Here is a 10,782-nt window from a genome sequence, read left to right as displayed (position 1 = left end):
ACTTTATTGAGGTTATGGGCAGGTCAATTGTGTAAATGTTATTTTTCCTAAATCCCTTAAGTATAACTTCGGGGTTATCAATATTTTTAACTAAACACCCAGAATTATTAAAAATAACCAAGTAGCCACTATCACACAACTGACTAATACTTAGTAAGTTAAAGTTAAAGTTTTCAACTAATAAAATGTTTCGAATAATGAAATCGGAACTAAGTTCGATATTACTTTTTCTGATTACCTTAAGTTTACCGTCGTTGCCAAATGCAACTGATCCTAGGTTCTTGAATTTGAGCTTAGTGAACTTCAACTTATTTCCAGTCATAAGTCTGGAGCATTCACTATCCAACATCCATTGATCCAATTTCTACACATAAGGTATTTGAATTAGATTCCTTTTGATGGATCAAAAGATAGTTTGATTGAAATAAGCTCTCTAATTTCCATCTCACCCATTCTAGTTTAGCAATCAGTTATTCCTATGGGTGATTGTGAGATGGTTGAATTTGTTTTAAGTAAATTTTTGGAAAATGATTAAGTTTGAATTACTTAAAGTTTGAAAATGTTAAGTTAATTAAATTTCGAAAGTAATTAAGTTAATTGAATTTTGAAAAAGTATTAAGTTAATTAAATTAAGTTAATTAAACTTGCAGATCATCAAGTTAATTTAAATTTAACAAAATGTTAATTCAATTTAGTATTAATTTAATTTTAATTTATTTTAATTTTAATTTTGATTAAATTTATTTTTAATTTATAATTTAATTTTGATTTAATTTAATTTTAACTTTAATTTTGATTTATTTTAATTTTAATTTTAATTTTAATTTTAATTTTGATTTTGATTTTGATTTAATTTAATTTAATTTAATTTTGATTTAATTTAATTTAATTTATAATTTAATTTTGATTTAATTTTAATTTTAATTTTAATTTTAATTTTAATTTTGATTTAATTTAATTTGATTTTAATTTTAATTTTAATTTAATTTTGATTTAATTTAATTTTAATTTTAATTTAATTTATAATTTAATTTAATTTTAATTTTAATTTTGATTTAATTTAATTTTAATTTATAATTTAATTTTAATTTAATTTTAATTTATAATTTATAACTTAATTTTGATTTATAATTTAATTTAATTTTAATTTTATCCTTAGTCATCTCTCCCGATCTAAATTTTCAATCAGAGAATCCTATAAGGTTGTGAGATGAATTAGGTTCAATTTTAAGGTTTGGTTTAACTTTGTGTTAGATTTAGGTTTAGCTTTGGGTTCAACAAATAGACATTATTCGGATAAACTTCTGGGCTATGGTGAGTCACCTGGACATCATTAAAGTAACCATGCCTTCGAGGTTTTCCAAATAGTCCTACCTATTGAACTTAGTACAAAACCTTGGTCTAACTAGTTAGGATCCATAAAGGGTAGCTTCGGTCAGTTCCACTTAGCCAAATGCACTAGGTCGAAGCCATATATTCCTAGACATGCGATGACTAAGCTTCCCTAATGTACTATGATCCAATACTTCACCAGTACCGTGAGTCAAGTTAAACCTAGCCCTTTTTATTCTAACCTTAATTACCCTGCCGGGTAGTCTACTCTTGGTTACCCTTGTCGGGTAGATTAAGTTTTGGAGGTGTCAACTATTCTGGAACCTTCCCTTGGATTTTTAAGATTTTGTAAGAATTTAATTTATAAATTTGATTTAAATTTAGAATTAATCTGAATTTTTTTGTTTGAATTTAATTTGATTTAATTTGAATTTTAAAAAGGGCAAAACACAACCACCCTGGTAATTTGTAATCTTGTAATTGACACAAAACATTATTAGGCAATACACTAATTAAAATATCTATTACCTGTAACAACCACCCTTCTCACTACTATACTACTCTCTAAGGGTGACTGTTAATTAACTACTGACTCTACTTAACCGGTATGATCGAAACCACGAGGAGTCCTTACCGAAAAATTTCGACAGAGTCTCACTTGTACCGGTGACCATAAACCAAGATACAAACATAGTATACATCAACCACAGGCGGCTGGAATATATATCAAACACTCACGCAGTTAAATAAGTGACAAACATCAAAATATCTACTTATTAAACGGAACTCATCTCCATGCAATCTAAAACAAAAATAATCTCAAATGACATGAACTTAAAATACAACTTCAAATGTTTACTAATTACTAAAATGCGGAAACTTAAAAATGCCCCAAGTCTCTCCCATAGTCCTGGCATCACACATCGTCGAACACCTCCTTGTCGCTTTCCTTTGCTAAAACTTTTCCTTTCCTGTATCTGCAGTAAGAGGAAATGCAAACTATAAGCGAATGCTTAGTAAGTGCTATCTAACTCACAAAAACTCGAATATACATGTAAACATACTAAAACCCAAGAACTGAAAACTCTAAGGAAACTACTACACATGCTCATCTAATAGCAAAAGAATAATGCATACTGGAATGCTAAACATGTAAAGCTAATCAGAATAACATGCTAGCAGAAGGAAAAACTAAAACTTGCTGAGTTTTAAACACTTTCTAAATCTTATTTCACTTGCTTAAAAACTTATTCTTTCTTTTCTACTTATTTAAAACTTATACTTTAATACTTCAAAATAATAATCAACTTTCTTCTTGGGCCCAGGCGTAGTACCATCTTATGCGCGTTCCCTAATAGGTTGGGGTAGCGAGCCACCAATCTTAAAAGAGCAGACCTCGGTTTACCAGGGCCAAGACCTCGGAATTTGACACCTGGATTTGTTTAACGACAACCTCGGAAGTCGGGTACTAGCCTCTTAAAAAGTAAAATACTTGTTATCTTTTATTACTTCTATTATATAATACCTCGGCATTTTAATAAGCACCTTGTGTGCCAAAATCCCTAAAGTCTCGACTTTGAGATCTACTTAAGGCCTTAGCCTTTCTCTTTCTTTTCTTTATCTTTCTTATACTTTGCTTAAACTCAAAATACTGTTAGGGTATTTTTCCATATGCATCTATAAGTGAAATCAACTATGTAACACACAATCATGCATATTTAAGGGAAATCTAAAGTCTTGTTCTACAATGCTATCCATAAACTATCTATTAGCAAATCTGCACTACTAAAGAAACTAAATACTTAAAGCAAATCTACACTACAATGCTTAACAAAATTCTGTACTGCAATGCTTAACAGAAATCTGCATTGCAATGTTAAATAAAAATCTGCATACTAATGCTTAATAAAATCTGCACACTAATACTTAATAAAAATCTGCACTAAAATTCTGCACTACAAGGAGATTTCAACTGCATTAAAATTCTGCACTTCAAGGAGATCTAAACTGCACTAAAATTCTCACATGGCAATTATAAACCTAGAATTTCAGATTCTAGTAACCGGCTGAGACCAAATGGAATCCTTGATATTGACACATCCAAGTACTTTAATTCTGAACATCAATTATGCCATTAAACTTATGGTCAGAAAGGAATTCTCAGTATAAAATCTATATTGATCAACATATAAATATCTTTTCTCATCTTCTAAACTAAACTTCTACTCTGAAGTTACTACTTGCATATCTAAATTACTCACATACTTCTCACCTGTTAATTTCATTACATCAATTCAAATCATCTTTAGTCTTAATACATGATACTCACAAAAATAACATATTACATATGCTCATCTTCACTCTTTCATCCACACTTCTGCACTAAAGAGATTACACTACCTACTTCATCATAAAATAAACCAAAATCACTGCTGGATCAACCTCCAATTAGCCTAATAAACCAATACTTAATCCAAGTCATTCTATGTTCATTATCTAATAGCAGAACAAAGGAAAACTAAAAGCTTAAAGAAAAATCTAACTATATACTTGGAATAAAAGGCAGTTCGTTGCATAGATATATATATAAACTAAAACTGAAAATCTACATCTGAAACTATAACTGCAGGTTAAAGGATCACTAACAAAGAATCTAGTAGCATGTTAAACAATTGATAACAAAAGGGTCTAATTAAGCCACAGTAAACAAACAAAAGAAACCGAAGTGCTACTAATAAGTAGTAATTGTCACTGAAAACCTAAATTCGAATCTATTCTTCATGCTTACTGCCTAGAACAAAGCTTGAGGTAACTACCCACATACTTGAACTTTATCATTCATGATCCTTCTTAGGAACTCACGGCAGCAAACCCATCACAATAACGTTCACAATATAATTTGAAAACAAGAAGAAGCAAGGTCCAAAACCTAATCCAAACAAAAGCCCCTTCCATCTTCTTTAAAAACTCACAGCAGAGGAAAAAGAAAACCAAATCCTTTGCATATCACAATTCTGTACAATTCATTCCGAAAACTCAAAGAAAACACTAAATCAACTCGAAACTACTCTTACCGCAGGTGAGTAGCAACTTACCTTTGTTTCCTTGACTCACAGCCGAAGGAGAAACCTTCTAGCGCTTCTAGGGTTCGGATAACTTGAAATCTCCGACCCTTTTTCGTGCCAACAGCTCCTTCTTGACGAGGAATCGTGATGGCGTGGAGAAAATCCCTTGGAAAACCTTGGTCGGCCGCCGGAAAACAAAGCCCTAGCTCAGCTTCGTTTCTGCCCGAGCAGAAACGCCACCGTCGCACGCGAGGAAGGAGAAGGGAAAAGCTAGGTCACGGAAAAATAATCAATCCCTAAGTTCTCCTCTTATAACTCAATATTCTGTTAATTTCTTTAAATAAATTTGCTACCCTTTTCTAAACAGAACCGGCCGCGTGAACGCTTGGTCGGCCGCGCATGGGTTAAGGCTTGGCTCGTGGGTTCAAATCTCAGTTGCAACCCTTTTCCTTCCTATTATTTCCTGTTATTAACTTCTACTACATAAATACATTTCATTCTTCTTTTAATTAGCAACACTCGCTGGAACACTTGGTCAGCCGGATTCGCTTAAGAGTTGGCTCGGCCGGAGGTCACGTGTTTGAATCTCGGCTTGGATATTTTTTTGTCGAAACTTCTTTCGTTTAGTAAAAATACCAAACGACCTCCAAAACTTGCATAAAAATACTCTAAAATTTTTTAAAAATATCTAGAATATTTCTATAGCATTTTAAATATTTTTAAATTACTTTTAGGACTCAAAATGAGGAAATTTGGATTGTTACGTTACCCTTGTGTTTGCTTCTGAGTTTTGAAAAAATTATCTCAGTGCGATTCAGTTGTCGAAATCGTTGCTTCCAATGATGCATTCCATCATTTGCCTCCAGGAATTGAAGTAGACTTGATTGTACAGCGGAGGGTCGTAGATACTTCTCCCTTCTTGATAAGATGTCAACATTCTTGCAAGAAAGAAAATAACAAACCGATTTCCAAGACTTTCGTCTTTGGATTAGTAGTGCTTGAAAAAAAATATTCTAAAAGAAAATAAATTGAAGAAAAGAAAAGTTTTAAAAAATGCTTTGAAAAATGGTTAAGTTATTTCAGAGCTAACGAGACTCTGATACCAATTGATAGATCATTTGAAGCGATAGAGGGGGGGGGGTGAATATCGCGCTTTTTAAAACTAATCTTTTCGTATTTTGAAACCAAAGTCGTGCAGCGGAAATAAGAAAAAGAGACAAGATATTTACTTCGTTCGGAGCCTAACTCGACTCCTACACAAAAGCCCGCAGTCCTTGACCACACCGATGGGCAAAGTACTAAAATCCTTCTTTCCGAAGTCCTCGGAAAGAAGTGAATCGTACAACGGAACAAGATAGTAACACCCTACTATCTTGCTTAAATGAAATTACAATGAAAGCTAAAATTAAATATACCGACAAGTAATTTAAAGACGAAGCTCGGTCGGTACTATCTGGTGAAGTAGCTTGCAGTGTTGATGGAGCTGTGTTGCACGAGTAGTTCTGTAGAGTAGCACCATAATTGATTAGAAAAAGATTGTTCTTGGCCTCTGACTTTGAGCCTCAATTTATAGGTATGATGACTGTTCGGTCGACCGAACCAGTTCCGATTCCTTCCAACTGGAGTCTGACGTTGGCTCGATATTCTGCATTAACTGGACTTCAAAGGTTCGGTCGACCGATCCCTCTGTTCGGTCGACCGAACAGGCTCCTTCCCTGTTCGTCAAGATTTGCCATGATCTGCATTTACTGCGCCTTTAATATTGATGGTTCGGTCGACCGATCAGTGTAGTTTCCTTCTGCATCTGATCGTTGCTGATTAAACTGATCTGTGCTGAGTCATCTTGGTTCGGTCAACCGATCCGACCAAACCTGCAACATAGTATTAAGCAAAGTATCCCTGCAACACAAAGGTTAGCACAGTAATATATAATGCATGAGTATGACAATTAGGACTGTCTTGATCTCAACTTGGAAACCTTCCCGATTTCTTTAGTTGGATCAGCGACCTTAGGTTGTTCCCTTTAGGAACCCGACCTCACTGTCGCTCTTCCAGTTGCATACCTCAACTTACCTGCCAAACATGATCCTCCAGACATGTTTGGTCTTTTGTCTGCTCAGTGTCTGATCGCCTGATCCACTAAGTCTTTTCCTGCAATATCATATTAGCCAACAACAATAATAGTAATACAGAAAACAATGGTAAACCTAAACTTAGATTTACCGAGATCCGCTAGTCCGGTCGACCGTGCGGATCCACTAAGTCTTTTCCTGCAATATCATATTAGCCAACAGCAATAATAGTAATACAGAAAATAATGGTAAACCTAAACTTAGATTTACCGAGATCCGCTAGTCCGGTCGACCGCGCGCGGTCGACCGGAAACCATCCGATCAACTTTGCTTGGAGTTCACTCCTCTAAGACTTCTTGTTACCTAAGGTTACCACCCCTAGGGTTTTCTCAACCTAGCTTCACTCACCAGGACTCAGTATTTGGCTATCCAGGGATCAAGTCCTCCAGACCTATCCACCTGGCTTACACGACATACCGAGATTTCCCTTACCTAGCCTACAACTAGGACTCAGTATTCGGCTACCCAGGGATCAAGTCCTCCAGACCTATCCACCTGGCTTCCACGATATACCGAGATTTCTCTCCTTGCCTAGCCTCCAATTAGGACTTCCCTTGCCTAACCTACAATTAGGACTTTCCTATATCAAACTCCATATTTAAACATACTTAAACATATTTGTCTGACATTAAAACTTTAGAGGTCGATTGCACCAACACTTACGTTAAGTTGACCAGCGGAGGAAGACTTGGTTGGAACCTGACAACCCTTCCACTTGAGTTCCTCACTTGGAGTGAGGACCCGTCAATCATGCAACTAGGTCGTTCGACAAAGAACACCCACCTACTACTTATTGTTGTTGCTCCAACCTCTGCATGCTTGGGTAGCTATTAGTAGCTCCAAATCTTCTTGTGACAAGATAACTGTAGTGAATTGTCCAGTCTCTTCCATCTCTGCATTTCAGATTCAGGAGAAGTTTCTACAGACGGTGTCAAATTTAATCCTGTCTAAAATCGGGAGACATGATAAGCTGGGCAGGTGCCTTTGATGTTGACTGGGTGAAGACTCTGAGATGGAAGATAATGCTAGGCAATCCTCTCTGTGCAGACCAAAGAGAGAGCAAAGGGGAACGTTAGAGCGAGAACCAAGGAGAGGTTCTTAGCACAAGCACTCTGATGCTAAAGTTAGAACAGCAGTCGACAAATAGTGGAGAAGATGAACAGTAGATGTGTGCATGTAATGTAAAGTCTATTAAAACATTCGTAAAATGTACCTGACCAATGGAGATGACTCCCTTTTATACTATCTCTCATAACCTCTGTAATAATGAGGTGATAAAAAATATTTGATGTTAGAATATGTTGGGTAAGGGCAGATGTATAGTCATCATCCGAGGAAGTTTTCGTTACATGTATATGAATTGTCTTTCATAGCCTATGCAATAATTGAGACGGCTAGGAATGTCTGATGTCAGGTAATGAAATATGTATAGTCATCATTATAAGAAAGTTCCGTTGCTTGTATATGTCAGAGTATCAGAATTCTATGATAGGTAGTCATTATTCTCTGATAGCTTATTGCGATCCTCTAATAATACTATCCCCTAGAGGCAGTCCGACCGATCCTATATCTGACCGGCTATATGATGGGAGACTTACATATGAGAAGTGGGGAATTGAGATTTGAAGGGTTGACCAACGCCATGGTCGACCGACCGTATGCTAAGTGCCTCGGCGCTAAGAAATGGGGAGCCACGCCTCGTAAGTCCGACCGACTCTTGGGCCGACCGACTGTATGCTGAGAGTTGTGTTGTAAAAGTGGGGGGTTGGGCCTGGTATGCTCAGTCGGTTATACGACGGACCGGATTTATTCTATATATCTTGGTACTGAGGAGTGGAACGCTAAGTCCCTTAAGTCCGATCGGCTCTAGCACTGATCGGCTCTAGCACTGATCGACCGTATACTAAGAGACTTGTGCTCACAAAATGAGAAACTAAGTCCCAAATCCGATCGGCACTGGGCCGACTGACTATATATTGTATGCTTTGGCATTGGGGAGTGGAGAGCTAAGTCCCGATGAGTAACTCGTTCAATTACATCTACTCTAATTCTAACTATTACCTCACTTTAACTCTAACTATCATCTCATTTTAATTTTAACATCATCTTAACCCTTAATCACATATTATCGTTGAATCCGCTATCATTAAACTAAAATAAATGATTTACCATAACAGATTGATTTGAAATATATCACTAGTTCTGCACAATTAACAGTGTCATTTAATGCAACAAATAATTGTGGGTTTGAAAAAAGGTATTATAATGGATAAGGACAGTTGGTCTATAGACATTTTTCATTAGCAAAAATGCACAACAAGTTTCAGTTTATCTTTTGTTTTTTCCCTATTCTAAGAAAAATGATCCTCTTAATTTCCACAATCAATTTATTTTGTTTTATTTCTTGCTTATGATTTCCAATATTAACTTATTGCTACATAAAACCAATAATATTAAAGAAATGTAAAAAATGGCACAAACAAGTTTCAGTTCCTCATTTTTTTTCTTTACTCTTTCGATGAAAATTTCTATCTCTTTTGTTCTCTCCTGCTCCAATTTTCCTTTTGTTCTTCATGTCTCACATCTTCCTCGTTAAATTAGCCGAATCAATTTGCTATTGTAGATTGTATATGTATCACCTTTAGTATTATAAGAATCGCCCCCAGGGCGTAGCGCAGACGATGGGCACATAATATTTCTGGCGTAATGGTCAGGGGTCGATTCTCAGGAACTGACGACCTGAGATTTACCCCGCCATGCACCTATGTCCTGTGTATCTGTATGAACCTCCCTCCATATCCATGTGATCGACACTAGAAGGACCGCTAAGATAACGGATCTATTTTTTATTTAATATTAGAAGAATCACACGTTTAATAAATATAGATACAAATACTCCAGATGCAAATATACATTAGTTTATAGATTTTACATAATCTATGAATTATATCATTCTTCGTATATCACAAAATATTAAAAATATAAAAGCTAAGCCCTAAATTTTAAACAAGCACAATTTCTATGTATATAATTTAGAGTTTAAGTTTAAAGTTAGACAATATACATTTAAGGAATAAATATTTTAGGCAACTCCCTTAAACCATGTTATGTTATATAAATTTTAAAATGTAACACAAGATCTTAGGAAAAGTTAGGTGTATTCTATTTAAATCTCATTCCGTGTGTAATTAAAGTTTTTTTCCCCTTAAAAAATCAATTTAAAATTGTTGATAAAGGAAGAATACGCCAGTAAAAGGTCAAATTGTCCTACAAACAGACGTGTCTTTTTCCTCAAAATGCATTTCTCCTTATTAGGGGTGTGGAAAAAAATACCGAAATTTCAGTATACCGTACATATCGTACCGAAATTTATCGAACTATACCGATTTTATGGTATATCAAAACCGTATCGAAATTTTCGGTATCGGTATTGGTACAATACGATTTTTAGTTTTTAGTGAAATTTTCGGTATATCGTACCGATACCGAAAATTTACTCTAAACTGACGATATATGAATACTAGAAATTCGGTATATCAAAATTAGGTATACAGAAATTTTGATACGGTATCAATATAAAAAAATTTTATACCGTATTTTTTGATACGATAATAATATAAGAGTTAATGGTTCGGTATATCGTACCAAACCAACCCTGCTTCTGACAGTATTGGAAGTTACTAAAAATTCACATTTCTTGGAATTGTTGTTTCACATTGAGCGCCGGTATGTGGGGAGGTGATGCTCCGGACCCACAGGTGTCACCGCCTGAAGCGTCGATTCTGTCCGCCAGCCTCCTTCATCAACACTGTCCGTTTAAAACCTTTAAAATCTTAAATTGAGCGCTTCCCTTCCTCGCCCATCGCCGCACCATCATTACCACCGGTCTTTCTCCTTCCATCCTCCTCGCCCTCTCGGTCGTACGAAGCCGGCGAGTCGTTCACTCGTCAGTCGTCTCGCCCTTCTCACGCCCATCCTCCTCCTCATTGGAGCTAAGAAATCAAGCAAGGGAGCGGATCGGATCCACAGATCAACGCATTCGTTCTGGGACTCTGGGTTTCTCCGTCTCTGGATGATCCCCTCGTTTCCTTACATAGGCGTTGGGTTATTGTAAAGTTTTCGCTGGGAAGGAGGAGAGAGAGAGAGAGGGGAGGGGCTACTCCGTTAGGTGTATTTTCGATTACTTTTTCCATTGGCGTTTTCGATTTTTTTTTTTTTTTTTGTATTGTATTGTTTGGTTTTGTTTTTGGTTT

Source organism: Zingiber officinale, chromosome 1B, assembly GCF_018446385.1.
Source record: "Zingiber officinale cultivar Zhangliang chromosome 1B, Zo_v1.1, whole genome shotgun sequence".
Taxonomy (NCBI): domain Eukaryota; kingdom Viridiplantae; phylum Streptophyta; class Magnoliopsida; order Zingiberales; family Zingiberaceae; genus Zingiber; species Zingiber officinale.
Note: the sequence above shows the minus strand (reverse complement) of the source record.